This window comes from Corvus hawaiiensis, chromosome 4, assembly GCF_020740725.1.
Source record: "Corvus hawaiiensis isolate bCorHaw1 chromosome 4, bCorHaw1.pri.cur, whole genome shotgun sequence".
NCBI classification, from domain to species: domain Eukaryota; kingdom Metazoa; phylum Chordata; class Aves; order Passeriformes; family Corvidae; genus Corvus; species Corvus hawaiiensis.
In genome coordinates, this window is record NC_063216.1 from 37,624,381 (window position 1) to 37,637,881 (window position 13,501).

General features: G+C 33.5%; 1 protein-coding gene across 9 annotated transcripts in view; it reads left to right on the top strand.

The window, feature by feature from the left end:
- MGAT4C (MGAT4 family member C) overlaps window positions 1-13,501 on the top strand; it is a 337,651-nt gene that overhangs the window by 151,231 nt on the left and 172,919 nt on the right. For 8 of the 9 annotated variants that reach the window (XM_048301684.1, XM_048301691.1, XM_048301682.1 and 5 more), the window contains one exon: window positions 10,199-10,278. The gene's annotated coding sequence lies outside the window, so the exon portion shown is untranslated. Of the gene's footprint in view, window positions 1-6,942; window positions 6,995-10,198; window positions 10,279-13,501 lie in introns of those variants that run through there. The other variant, XM_048301685.1, reaches the window with a different exon arrangement.

The window sequence follows — 13,501 nt, forward strand, 5'->3', positions numbered from 1 at the left end:
TAAAATTGTTTCAAAGCACCGGCTCTGTAGGTATTTTTCTTGAATTTTTGAGGCTAGTTCTCCTTCTATCTATCAATTTGCTGACAGTTTTGGGGAAGAACAGAAAAAAAGTATATATTTTTTATTTATTTGTGATCTAAATATAACTAACACATTTTGAGTATTACAATTAAATTACAAATGAAAAAAAATAATTCCAAATATAAGAAAAGGACAGATGTCTAGTTTACTAACGGACAAAGTAAAATACTTAACATCAGAATGTTTGTAGTGTCTCTAAACATATATGTACATATATCTATATAAAGCTGAACATTTTTTACTTGAATTGCAAGTTTTCTTGGTATCTGTACAAGTATTAATATTATTGACATTTTTGATTCCCCTCCCGCCCCATACAACTGGCTAAAATAATTTGCTCCGTAGTATTTCTAAAATTACCTCCTTCTTGGGCCATTGGAATTCTGAACAGAAAAAATATATTACTTTAAATAAACAGGTAACACATAAAGCTGAATATAATCCCCATGTTATAAAAATTCCCTGCATTTTACAGCTAAGCAATAAAGAAAATATTCTTTACATTCAGAAAAATCATATTTTGTTTCAAATTTTACCATGATATGAACAACTCTTTTCCTCAACGTTACATTTTTAAATTACATTCAGTTTTTGTTAGACTTCACAACTAATAAACGAGAGGATCATTAGAAATAATAAGGGATAATGGAGACAGTGATAAAAAAACATGTTCTGCTTTCTTTTTCCTATTGGGAAATACCGTATCTGATTTTCTTGTCTTCCAAAACTCATTTTAGACAATCAGTTGTGTATTATTTCACATGTCCAAAACACTTTTAATTACAAAATATTTTTCAAATGTACATAAAGTGGAATGTTGGTTATTGTTTAATCGAATTCTAAAATGCAGCCGTCTCTGGAACATTATATAAAATATACTGTGTGAACTGAATATCTGCAGGTAACCACGATGGCCAAAATCCACACCTGAAGTGCAAAGAGTAGATTTATTCCATCACTACACTGGCAGAATGGGGACACATGCACTGCTAAGTTAACCCCAACTTAGCAGGGGCAAAAAGTGCAAGAACCCTGCCTGGCCTCACATTAAAAAAAAAGGTCTTGATGCAGGCACAGTCCTTCACAAGGCTGTTTTACAATCTCCAAACTTCTTATCTCCCTTCCTCCCTTACAAGGAGGGCCAAGCCTATAGGAAAAATGCTTATGTCTCTAACAGCATCCTGTTAGCTGATTTGAGAGACTTCCATTTCTTTTCAGCAGACAGAAAACCACCTGAAACAAACACATGTATGTGAATTTCCCACGCTGAGTATTTTTAGCATCTCCCAGATGCAAGGTTGGTATTTCAGCAAAGAAAATTCTAAAACCAGCTTACTTTTCTTTCTTTTCACCAATCTTCCATTTTCAACCCCTTTCTCCCCACATACTCTTAACTGCTGGGCAGAGGAACAAAATAGAAGGTTTTCAGAGAGGAACCGAAGTAAAGCAACCTCAAAAAATTATATAATCAGTGCATGAATTTTCTACATATAATTTCTCTGAAAGAACTATAGGAATGACATTCAAAAAGCCACACTATATTATTTATGAGATTTCTCCTAATTTTGCATAAGAATGTATCAATCTGCTTTGGGTCTTGTTTTTTTGAGGTCAGAAAATTTAATTTACCGTGAAGGAGTGATATGTGTCTACTTCCTTAGATAGCTGCCTAATTTTTTTCAGGGAAAGAAAAGTGTCTCACATTCAGCTAACTACACATTTTTTCTGAAATAATGTAAAGCATACAGAAGTGCTTTTTTTCATACTGAGTAATTTAAAAAATCATCTGTAGTTCTGTAAGTGCTAGGTTTATAGCTTTGTGGTTCTGGTTTTGCTGATTGATATTTTAAAAAATTACTATCCTGGTAGAAGTCTTGCTTTTTTAACAGAAAGTTGAAAGAAAAGGTAGAGAAAGAGAAACAGTAATTTTTCTTCATTATTTTATTATCTGGCAGTAGAACTGTGTATGCTGCTTATAATGGCATATTCATAAGTAATACACTGCTGACATTAAACTGAATAGTAGCAAAAGTGGAGAGTAGAAAGAGTAGGAAATATATCTCATTAGGTGGATAGTTTAGCTTAGCTTATTTTAAAATTACTGTGTTTGTTGTGTCAATTTTGCAACTTTTCTATCTGGTTAATCAATTATTTCTTCTTTAATGTATTTGAGATAATTGATGTCCCTTTGCATTCATCTCATTCTGAACTTAAATGATCTAGTTTTATGGTATGTGATAAGACATTAAGTAGTGCTGATTTTGAATATGCTTTGTTTTATTATGCCCTCCAAAATTCATGACCTTGAGCCAGTATGTGTTCCCAATATTTGAATACAGTGAGGAAATTCCATGCTCTTAGAAGATGAACTGAGTCCATAGTTTCTCTAGGGACTGCCCTACAACAGAAATGCAGGGAAAAGTTATGTTGATGAGAACGTTTGTCTAGTACTAGTTCTGGTTTCCCCCACATTTATATCCGACAGAAGATCAATCATCATTAGCATTTTAGTTTGGAGTAGTAATGCAACAACCCTCCTGAACCTTCTCATTTATTGTGTTTGGTTTTGACTGCCAAGTCAAAGCAAGATTACTTTCAGATTAAAATTAACTGAAAAACCCACTCCAGCAGAGCACCCTGTTTTCCCACATAGTGCAGACAGGAGCATCCAAAATACTGGGGTTGTGCAGCTTACTTCAGTGGTTTCCAAGCACTCATGCAAAAACAAAGCTTTCAAACCACTGAGAACTCTCATCATATTTGAAATGCTCTATATGCAGAAAAAACTAATTTGTCAGTCACCAGCCCTCTGGTTTTACAGCTCATTCCTTTGCCTTCCACAGAGGTTCTTTTCTTGTCTTGGTATAATTTCCAGTCCTTGCCTTTTCTTTGGCTACTCTATCTTGTTACTGAACCCCTTTAATTTTAATTTTTTGTATTTTTTTCCTTGCTTCTTTCTTTTCCAGCCTATCTCAGTTGGGCTTACCAAAAGTTCAAGTGTAATTTTATCTGTAGTTGTGAAAAAAGTGTTTCATTTCAGTCCAACCTGTGGGCTGACGTCCTGACCCAGCTTCACCCTGAGTCCATCCCCACAGACCTGTACAGTTACTCCAGGGTTTTATGAGACCCTGGTTCCCCTCACCAGGTCAGATCCTTACCCTTGTATTTTAAACCTCTAGGGAGAGACTATCTAGTCTCTATTGTGCAAATTATTAAATAAGATCACTGCATAATCATGAATATTTGAGTGGGTACATACGAGTTATGACTTCCTTTGAGGTCACTGATATTAGTGAAACATTGGGGAGTTCTCTGATGATTTTAATAAATTCCTATTATTTAAAATCGTCAATATTTTAGTTATTCTATTGTTAGAGCATTGCATCAAAGAAAAGGATGCCTTTTTTCACACATAGTTCAAAAAAGAACTGTGCTATCGTGAGCCTGATCACCCACTTTGGAATCTTCAGCCAGAAGTAATCTCTCTCATCTTTTTAAGACTACCAGGTTTCTTGCCATTTGCTTAGACTGTTTTTGAACTATGATTTTTGCAAAAATGACAGTCCATTGTTCTGCTCTATGTCTTTCAAATTCTAACAATGAAATCAGGGGAGGAAGGCCTATATTTCGTCCACTTTCCTGTGTGAGAAATGTTATTCTTCAGTCATTCTTCCCAATCTTATATTCAGATGTGTAAGAATAAAAAAGCAATGTGACAATAAGCTGACCATACAACTTTACCTGAAGATGAAATATCTTTCTTATAATGTAACAGCAGAATACATTACCTGAGAGAGAGTAAAAGTTATGCAGTTTACCTCTTTACTACTTCTTGTTTTGATTTCTTGAAATTGTCTCCTCTATTCTTTGAACCTTGAAATTGAGATGCTTTAAATTCATTTTAGAATTCATGTGAATGAGAATGCTAGTTATGCTTCTTCATACCTTCAAGACCTCTTTCTGACCTCTTTTAGCACTTTTGACATTTTACAACATAGTTACAAGAGGACATGAAAGAGGACAGTAACCTTTCTTAATGTATACACATGCACAAATTTTTGTTGTTTTTGTTCCCTGAGACACATCATCATAAAATTTGAATAATATCATCATAAAGCTTAAATTTCATCTGTTATCACAACCTTCTAGTATGCTTGTTCGTAAGGTTCAGACCTTTGAAACTGAAATATGAGCGGCTGTTTAGCTGATATTAAGAACAGTTTTGTGAGTTAACTCCCTCTTGCAGGTGGATACTGCATGTATCATAAAAAAAGTGTTCAGAACATGCAGCCATGGTTTATTAGATAATGAAGCTTACTCAACATGATGTTCTTGGTATCTCCCATATTTATCCATGAAGAAAGATTAATCCAGCCCACTGGCTTTTTTTCCCACAGATAAAGTACTTTTTACTACAGTATTTTTCAAACACAGAATCTATTCAGTTTCCCTTAACCCTAGAATTATATTTTCAGGGATATTTTTGTTTCAGTTTTAGTTTTTATTTATGTTTTTCAAAAATAAAATTATGTTTTTATTTTTAAAAAAAAAAGCGAGAAAGATCTTATTCCTAGTTATGGAATGAAGTCCTGTTAGGCAGACTGTTATGTGACTTCCTGGAATACCTTGAATTCATCAAAGTTAGATTTCATCTTGGTTTATATATTGTTATACACATTTCATACAACCTTATCTGAAATTAATTTTTACCAGCTAGCAGAAAATGGAAAATAACTGTGATAACAGGTACTATTCATTTGTAAATATACCAAACTGAATCTTTATGATTGATGATATTGCCACAAATATAGTTAAAGATTTGACAATTATAAAAAATTGTGGTTCCTCTAACAAATTGCCAGAAGTTATGTATTTTATGATTCTGTCATCTTTAATTTATTCCAAAAATTGTAGTAAAACTTCTTCAAATAGGGTCAAAGTTTCACCACGAATAGTAGTTCTTCTGATAATTGAGGCTTATTTTTTATTGCACTGTATCAGACATGTTAAAATCACTGGAGAATTACCTCACTATATCTTATTACTTGTTGTCACTTTAATGATGATTTATTCTTTAAGTTTTAATTTTGATCTAAATGATATTTCCTAACTGAATTATAAGTTTGAATTAATCCTTTTCTGCAGTATGTATTACAGTTAGTCATGCTTTCGGTATTAATCGCAAAAGCATAATATTGTAAATACTTCTGACTAGGTTTATTTTTTTTTTTTTATAGAAGAAACACCTTTTGTCCTTGAAATCATACTGCTCTACAAACTGTAAATGCTTCTCTATGGCATAGTAATGCTCAAATAGAAATTAAGTAATAAATTCTTAGTTTTACAGTTTTAGGTATGTTTTCCCTTCACTGAGACTGATGAGGTTTGCAGGAATTTTATTTGTCATTTTTATAATTTTACTTCTGATGGATCTATTGAGAAGGATAATTCATTGTATCACTAATATAAGATATCAGAAATGGTTATCTTCAAGATGTGGAGTCCAGTTCTTCTTGCATTTGCAATGCAGGTAGTCATGAAAAAATTAACTGAAGTTGAGACAAAGCAGGCTGGCAGTATGGAAAACTGCATTGAATATGGAGTTTGGGGAAATATGAAGGAAGAATTCTTTGCAAATTCAGTGAAAAATGGAAAAGATGCTTTTGAAATTAAAATTGCCTTTCTACTGACTTCAACACTTTTGTTGGAAAATGTTTTCCTAGTATGGAAGTAATTGTAGACAAGATACTTGAGGAAGCCTCAGATGAGAGAGACTATCCGTGTTACTAATGCCTGAACTCAATTAATGCTTTTTTACTCAGTTTTATCCTGTATACTGCTGTTTCAGCTCCTCAAATATGTGAAATCAGAAAATCAGCTGTAAAGGAACAATGGGAAATTTGGTATATGAAGTGTGAAAGAAATTATAAAAGTAGAGAGAAGTTAATTGTGCAGCAAGGTGAGAGGCAAAGGTTCCACACTTTTTGACATATTAAAGTTCTTTAGACAGGAAAAATACTTACATTTACTTTATGCAGCACAAGGATGCAACTTTTTTGAAATCTGGTTGCAATTCCCACCTCACTCTGCAGTTTCCAGTGTGTAAGATCTATCTTTGGTGACATGAGCTAAACAAGAAAGATAATATTTTAGGGCATGACCATGACTGACCATGACTGGTGCTGGCAGTGGGGTCTGCAGTGGCCCTCGTGAAGAGAGGCAGGGGCTGCCCCAGGCCGGACACAGATGGATCCAGCCAGCTCCAATGCAGCCCCACAGGGCACAGCTGTGCCTGCCCCAGAGGTGGAGGCACCTTTGAGAAAACAGATTTAAGAAAGGGCAAAATGCCACATGGACAGTGGAAAGCAGCAAAAATACATGAGAAACTATCCTGCAAACACCAAGGTCAGTGAAGGAGGGACAGGAATTGCTTCAGGTGGCAGAGCAGAGATTCCCAGCAGCCTGAAGAAGAGGGACATGATGGAACAGATATACATGCTTCAGCCTAAGGACGACCCCCTGCCAGAGCAGAGAAAAAGTATAAGGAGGATGGAGAGGAAGAGGGGAGCTGTTGTGGACTGATTGCTCATTTGCCTTCCCCTTGCACTGCTTGGGGACATGGAGCGGGTAGAGGAGTTGGGAATGACAGAGTGCAGTTGAGCCTGTGGAAAAGCAGAATGGAGGACTGAAGGTATTTGTTTGTCACCATCATATTGTAATTGACAATACATCAAATCAATTTTCCCCAAATCCAGTCTGTTTTTCCCATGATGGTAATGGATAAGTGAGCTGTCAATCTTTTCATCGACTTATGAGCTTTTCCATCTTAATTTTTCCCCATGCCCTGTTGAGAAAGGAGAGTAAGAGACCAGCTGGGTGATCACCTGGCAGCAATATGAGGTCAACCCATCAGGTAAATATTGGACCATATGACTGCTTTGGATATAATTTATATAAATCTTGTAACAATTCTCTAAATGCCTATAACACACAATTTAAGTATTTTTACTGAACTGGTGATATACATAGAAATTCTAGATTATGCTTATGTTTTGCACCTCCAGTTTTCTAAAGGCATTTTTTTCAAACACTAGGCCTAATTGTTCAATGTTAGGCTACGGTATGCATTGAAAGAGGCTGAATAATTCTGTAGTATTGAGTAGATGAAGCAAAATGGGACAGGTATGGGTGTGGCTTCTGGTCTCAAGCAAATCTGTCACAACAGTCGGTGTGGGTAAGGGTGACTTACATCCCTATTATCAGATTATACTTCTATTGTTAAAAGGCTAGCTGCAAATCAGATGTGCACTGGTTCTTGAACCAGATAACTGAGAAGTTGATTTTTTAGCCATTGATCACAGTTGCATATCTCTTTTCTTTGTGTTGCAACCTAGGAAAATGTTTTTCAAGAGTCTTGGCAATAACCATGCATTACCTATTTGAAGACATGAATTGATCTGTATGGGGCAAAAAAAGGTTATGATTGAAATATTTATAAGCACATTTAAAATTTTTCAACTAATTTTATATCTGGTTTAATATGAACAACATGAGCAGGTTACCTTGTGTAGGATTTTGTGCCTTTTTTTCCAGTGTTTTTACAGTTTATCAACAAGTTAAGTGTTTTAAGAAATTCTGTGTGTGAAATCTTCTTTGGCAAAAAATGGAACTTCTTTACTTCCTTGATTTTGAATAATGCAAATTATTCTAGAGATAGAAATACTTTCTATTTAATATGTTATGTCTTTTATTTTTACCTCTGGTTATATTTGGTTACTCTGAACATTGTTATTACTGCCTTAGATAATTATCCAACACTTTTTTCTTCAATCTGTAACATTTTAGGTACAACTTATCAAAACTTTCTTTAAAACAGTTTTTGTAAACCTTTGCTTTTCTGCCAGTGCTGTATTTCCTTTTTCTTCTGAAGGCTGCTCAGTACACCAGTCTCACTGCTTTCTCTGTGTAAATCTTTTGTTTCTCTTTTCCTCTGTACCTCCATTGAGGGGATCAGGTTCCACGACAGCTCTTCTTGCTGCCTTTTCCAGCACATTCTTTTCCCAAGAGAACCTTCCTTGCTTCTTAGTATTTTGCTTGGCATTGTTTCCATCTTGCTGACTACCTTTGAAAATAATTGTCTTGTCCATTGTTTTCTTGTCTTCTGGTAACCCAAGATTTAAGGGGAAATATTCAAATTCTTGTGTCAGTGATACTGCATGCTACCTATTCCCCATTGATCACATAAAAGAATGACTAGGGCATATTATCTTAATCTAAATAAGTAAGTAGCAGGGTCCAAAGAGATCAGCTTCAGACATTTCCAAAGTGTGTAACAGTACTTTCAGTGAGTGGGGTAAGTGTGCATTTACTGCAGACAAGGAAACAGTGTGCCAGACAAAGCCATGTTAATGATGACAGGAAAAGGAGAGGGATAGTACTCCCTTGCTTCTTCCACATCCTGTTGAAGTTAGTTATATGCATACCTATGTTTTCACATATACAAAGATAGATAGAAAAATAAAGGTAGAGCTATTCATAGATACAGAAATGTGTGTAATATATGATATCTGCAGGAGAATTTCCTGCTTTTATTAGTGTGGAATATTCCCAAAATATTTCTTGGCATAGAAGTAAGGATCTTGCCTATATAATATAAGAAGGTGTGTTATGTGACATATTTGGTGAAGTAAAATCTTTTTAAGGAATATATGAATATCTGAATGTATATGTGCAAACACTAAAAAATATAAACATTTATAATCTGTCTAATCTGTCCTTTTTTTAAACACATTTTAGTCTACTCAGCATAAAATGTGCACTGTGAAAATAGATTAATGATACTCAAGGATAAACAAGGCACATGAACAATTTTTAAATTTTAGAATATTGAAATACCTGAAATACATTTCCAGGAATTTCTGAGCATGTGCTATAAATGTGTTTTTTTCAAGTATACTTCTTAGAAAGGATCAGCTCTACAAAAGAAGCAAAGAGGTGAAAAAATTCTCTTAAGGTATTGCAGATAAGATAAAGGCACTGAAAGCAACATGCATTTGTAAGAAGTTTTACAACTGAATAGGACTAATCAATCTGCATATTGCTATCAGTAATTGTAGATTCCAGGGCACCTAATTTGTTGATAAACATTTTTTCAGCAAATTCTAACAGTAATGGTCGCTCTGGTTAAATTGTTTTTAACTTTTCCAAAAGTTCCATTTAGATTGTACAGATACTGAAGTGTATACATATAAAATTAAGATAACAAATTTGCCAGGCAATGCAGTAGAAATCAATTCTTGCTAATAAAGCTCAAGATAAATTAATTAAATTTCTCTCTGCAAAATCAGCTATTTTTCCTGAAACCGCTTATGACAATATTTCAAATTTAAATTAATTATTAATACTTTACAATTATTATTATTTTTTTCTGAATGCACAATAAATAAAGATAGAATAATGGAATATACTTCCTTAGATGGTCTCCTTAACTAGCAGTCATAACAATACAGAACAATACAGATATATGTTTAAGGGAACATACATAATTTTTCATCCAAGGTTTCCAATGTAGACATCCTACCCAGTTTTGAATAGATGTATGAAATCTAAAAATGAAAATCAGAAGAATCACAGGTCTCTAAATATGATGTTACTTGTCTCATCCAGCAATATATTTAGTAGGTATCTATATGGCTGGGGACCAGTTGAAAAAGTTATTCCTATAAAACCAGTTTAAAAAGAAAAACTATTTATCTGTCTGAGCTCAGTCCACTCTTGCTTGTATCATATGTTTTAATATACAATCTGAAGAATGCAAAATGTTGATATAACTACACATATATCTAAAATCATTGGTGTTTGAGCCTAACAATTTTTAATGGATGACTTGCTTTTGAGTATGATTTTATGTGATGTGTGCATTATAATAGGAGCCAGGTATTGACAATAGACACTTTGATCTATTGCCAAACTCATATTTGAATAAATGTGCATGCACAAACTATTTCATACTTGTTAAATTCTTTTATTCCTTGCACACACAGAATATGTGTATGTGTAAAAATTAATATTTGAAGAAATAGGAAGCTAAGATACTTTGTCTTCTTTGTTTCAACAGGAATTTGCCTTGTGACTTTTTCAGTCAGACACCCAACCTGTTCCTTAACCTGATAAGAGTACTACTGGATATTGTGACAGGTAATTCAAATTCACCTTATTACTACCACTGATTGCAAATAATTAAAGACATAGCAAACTTCTTAGCTTTAAACTCAACCACTGTAACATTGTAAACATTGTCTTTATTAAAGGAAGAACATATTTTCAGGTTCTTTTTTAATTAAGCATCATGCTGAAGTAAATGGGTTTTTAATAAAGCACACATTTGTATATGAATTAAGTGATCTAGGTATAAGTAATAAATATTTTATTAATATTTTAAATTAATAGTTTGGAACAGACTACTTATTATTTATGCATGTTTACAATTGTTCCCAACATAAATGATGCTTTCCAATATTTATGTTATAACAGGTATTTTAATATTCCTTAGTTTTACTAGACTTCAGAGAATATGTAAAAGTTCTAAATAATTTTTATGGTTCTTTATGTATTTTTAGAAGTAATGGTAACTACTTAGGTAAATTTGTTGAGATGTGAGTTCTCATCTCATTGTCTTGTGCTCAGTAAACTTGTGTTTGGCAGCTTCTCCCCCTGAAAGAATCTCTTTTTATAGTCCTGCTGTTATGTTCTTGACCTTTGCCACGACCACAACCCTGAGGCATTTGAGCTGTCAGATAAAAGAGTGGAAAGAGGCTGGTGAAAGTTGTAGAATGCAAAAAGCTTCGTAATGCACTGGTGACTTTCCTGCCAAAACTTCACCTCCATTGCTGTCACATTTCCTTAAATAATAGGGAGACTTTTCCCCTAATGGGCAATGGAGGCTTTGGGTTTGACTAACGAGAACTTGCAGAGGCAGCCTGCCATGTGTCTCTATCGTTTAACTGAGGTGAAACAATCTTGCCTGGCTACAGACAAGGGCTAGAAGCAGTCATATTCAAATGTACCTGTCAGTAATTAATCTGTTTGGGCTTTTTTTTTCCCCCAAGTATTCATATATACTGTTCTATGTGCAGTAAAGCATTAAATTGCTTTGCACTGGGAGTAAGTCACATTCAGGGGTCGTCAGAACTATGCTACTGGATGGAACATGCTTGATTCAGACAGGTTGTTTATAGCAAGAACTTGGCATCTCAAATCTCCAACTACTCAGGAGATTTTATACGAGGTTATCTTTTCTAATATTTCTAATATTATTTTGGAAAAGCTGATTTTTATTTAGTATCATGTAGATAGAAAAAAGCCATTCATGGATAGTTTATGCCTACCTCTGATGTAGCCACTGAATAGCCACTACTTGTTGTGCCAAGATTCTTAATGAATTTTTCAGTATCTGCTAGCAAAGCTTTTTGTTGAAATTACTATATATTAAAGATAGATGCAATTTTTTCCTTTGTCACTAGATCATCTTTTTTGTTGCAAATTACTTTTTTTCTCCTAGAATGGGTATGAGAAAAATGCTTTATTTTACTGCCATTTCCCAACATGTGATATGAAATTAACGCAATAAAGCACAAATAAAATACAATATAAGACCAATATGGAATTAGCTTCTTTCCATTTTACAAGAACAGTATATTGTAGACCAAATGCAAAACTTTGTACTGCATGGATTAAGAATTATTCCTTCCCCACCACTTCCACTGTAAAATATTTTTTAATATCAGTACTTATAAAGGCCTAATGAAAGACAGATTATTAAATCAGTATTTTAAAAATCAAAGTATTTAAATGAAAAAATCTCTAAATTAAACTTGGAAATTTAACTTTGTGTATCTATCTAATAAGCAGTGATGACAAATACAGAATTTAAAAGCATTTATAGAGACATAATTATTTTTAAATTGTTAAATTCATAATTCATTTTCAAGAACAAAAAACTGAATCTCATGTCTAGTTAAACATTTGCAAGTCAAACATGAGTTTCAAATACTGAACAGGAAATCGCATCACATGAAAAACCAACATTTTTTCCCCTTAGAGACATAATACATTCTGTCTTAGTTGACTTTTGAGCATGTAGTGCTAAACTTAATGAATACTAAAAAAACTATACACAGTAATCCATACAGAGTTTTTCCTTTTTAGATGAAAATATTTTTGCCTAACATTTTTATTTGCATTTTTAATCTGGGAAATGTCACCTAAATATCACAGATACTATTTCAATGTTTCTGTCTTTCACTGATGAATTTGGGTTTTTTAATTTTCTTATCCTAGTTGTGTTCATTTCCACGTAATGCATGAAAAATAAAGGAAACTAGTCACAAGGAAAAGGGAGTTATTCTGCTCTAACTACCTTACTACTTAAGGAAAAACGTGTACATGGTTTCCTTAGTTCTCTGGAACATCAGCAGTAGTTTAGGAAATTACTATTTCAGTCCTAGTTGTAGAAATTAATGTTTCACTGACTGATTTCCATTTTCTTCTTGTGCTCCACAAGCCATAAGAAAGATGGGCTGTCTGGTAATTTCACAGCAATGTTTCCATTTTTTTTTTTTTTTAATTTCTTTAAGCCTGATATTTTCATTTTTGTTTAAAGAAAATAATAAATGAAGGTATAAACCTCCTGCTGAATGAAATACAATTCCTCCTCTATAATTCTATATTTGAAAACTGTTTTAATTTTATTTCATTTTTTCAACTTATTTTGTCGGTCTCTGTTGAAAAGAACATATACATCCTGCTGTAAGACTTCTTTAATATTCATTAATATACCTGGCTGTCCTTTCTGAATACATAAAAAATTACTGTTTTTTTTAAATTTGAAACTGAAATGGTCAGCCAATTAAAACAGTGTCAAATATTTAAAACGTGGGAAATTGTCCCTGCTCTATCATAGCACAATATGATTAGAAATTGTCATGTAAATATGTTTTTCAGTGAAAGTCTAAAGTAAGTTCCTTGTCATGATAAGAGAGAGACAATATGAATATCCAAATGAGGTTTATCTACAGATTTTGACTGAAAATGTCCTCCACACTGACTAGAAAGAGAGGAGCTAGTAGTCAGGTGAAATATTTTTTCCATTCATACTTGCAGATACTGAGATTGCTTAGAGAGATGCAGCACTATGAAGACCTTTAAAACTTCCTAGAAAAGTCACGTAGTCACAGGACAAAGATTTGCCATGTGACAGTTTCCTACACACTTTATTTAGTTTTATAATTTTTGAAACTCACTTGCCATTGTAAAAATGTAACTGAATATTATAACTTCATTTTTAGTAGATCTTGCAAGAATTGGTGGTTTTCTGAGAATCTAGTGGCATCCTTATTCATTGTTTTGAATAATAGATGTG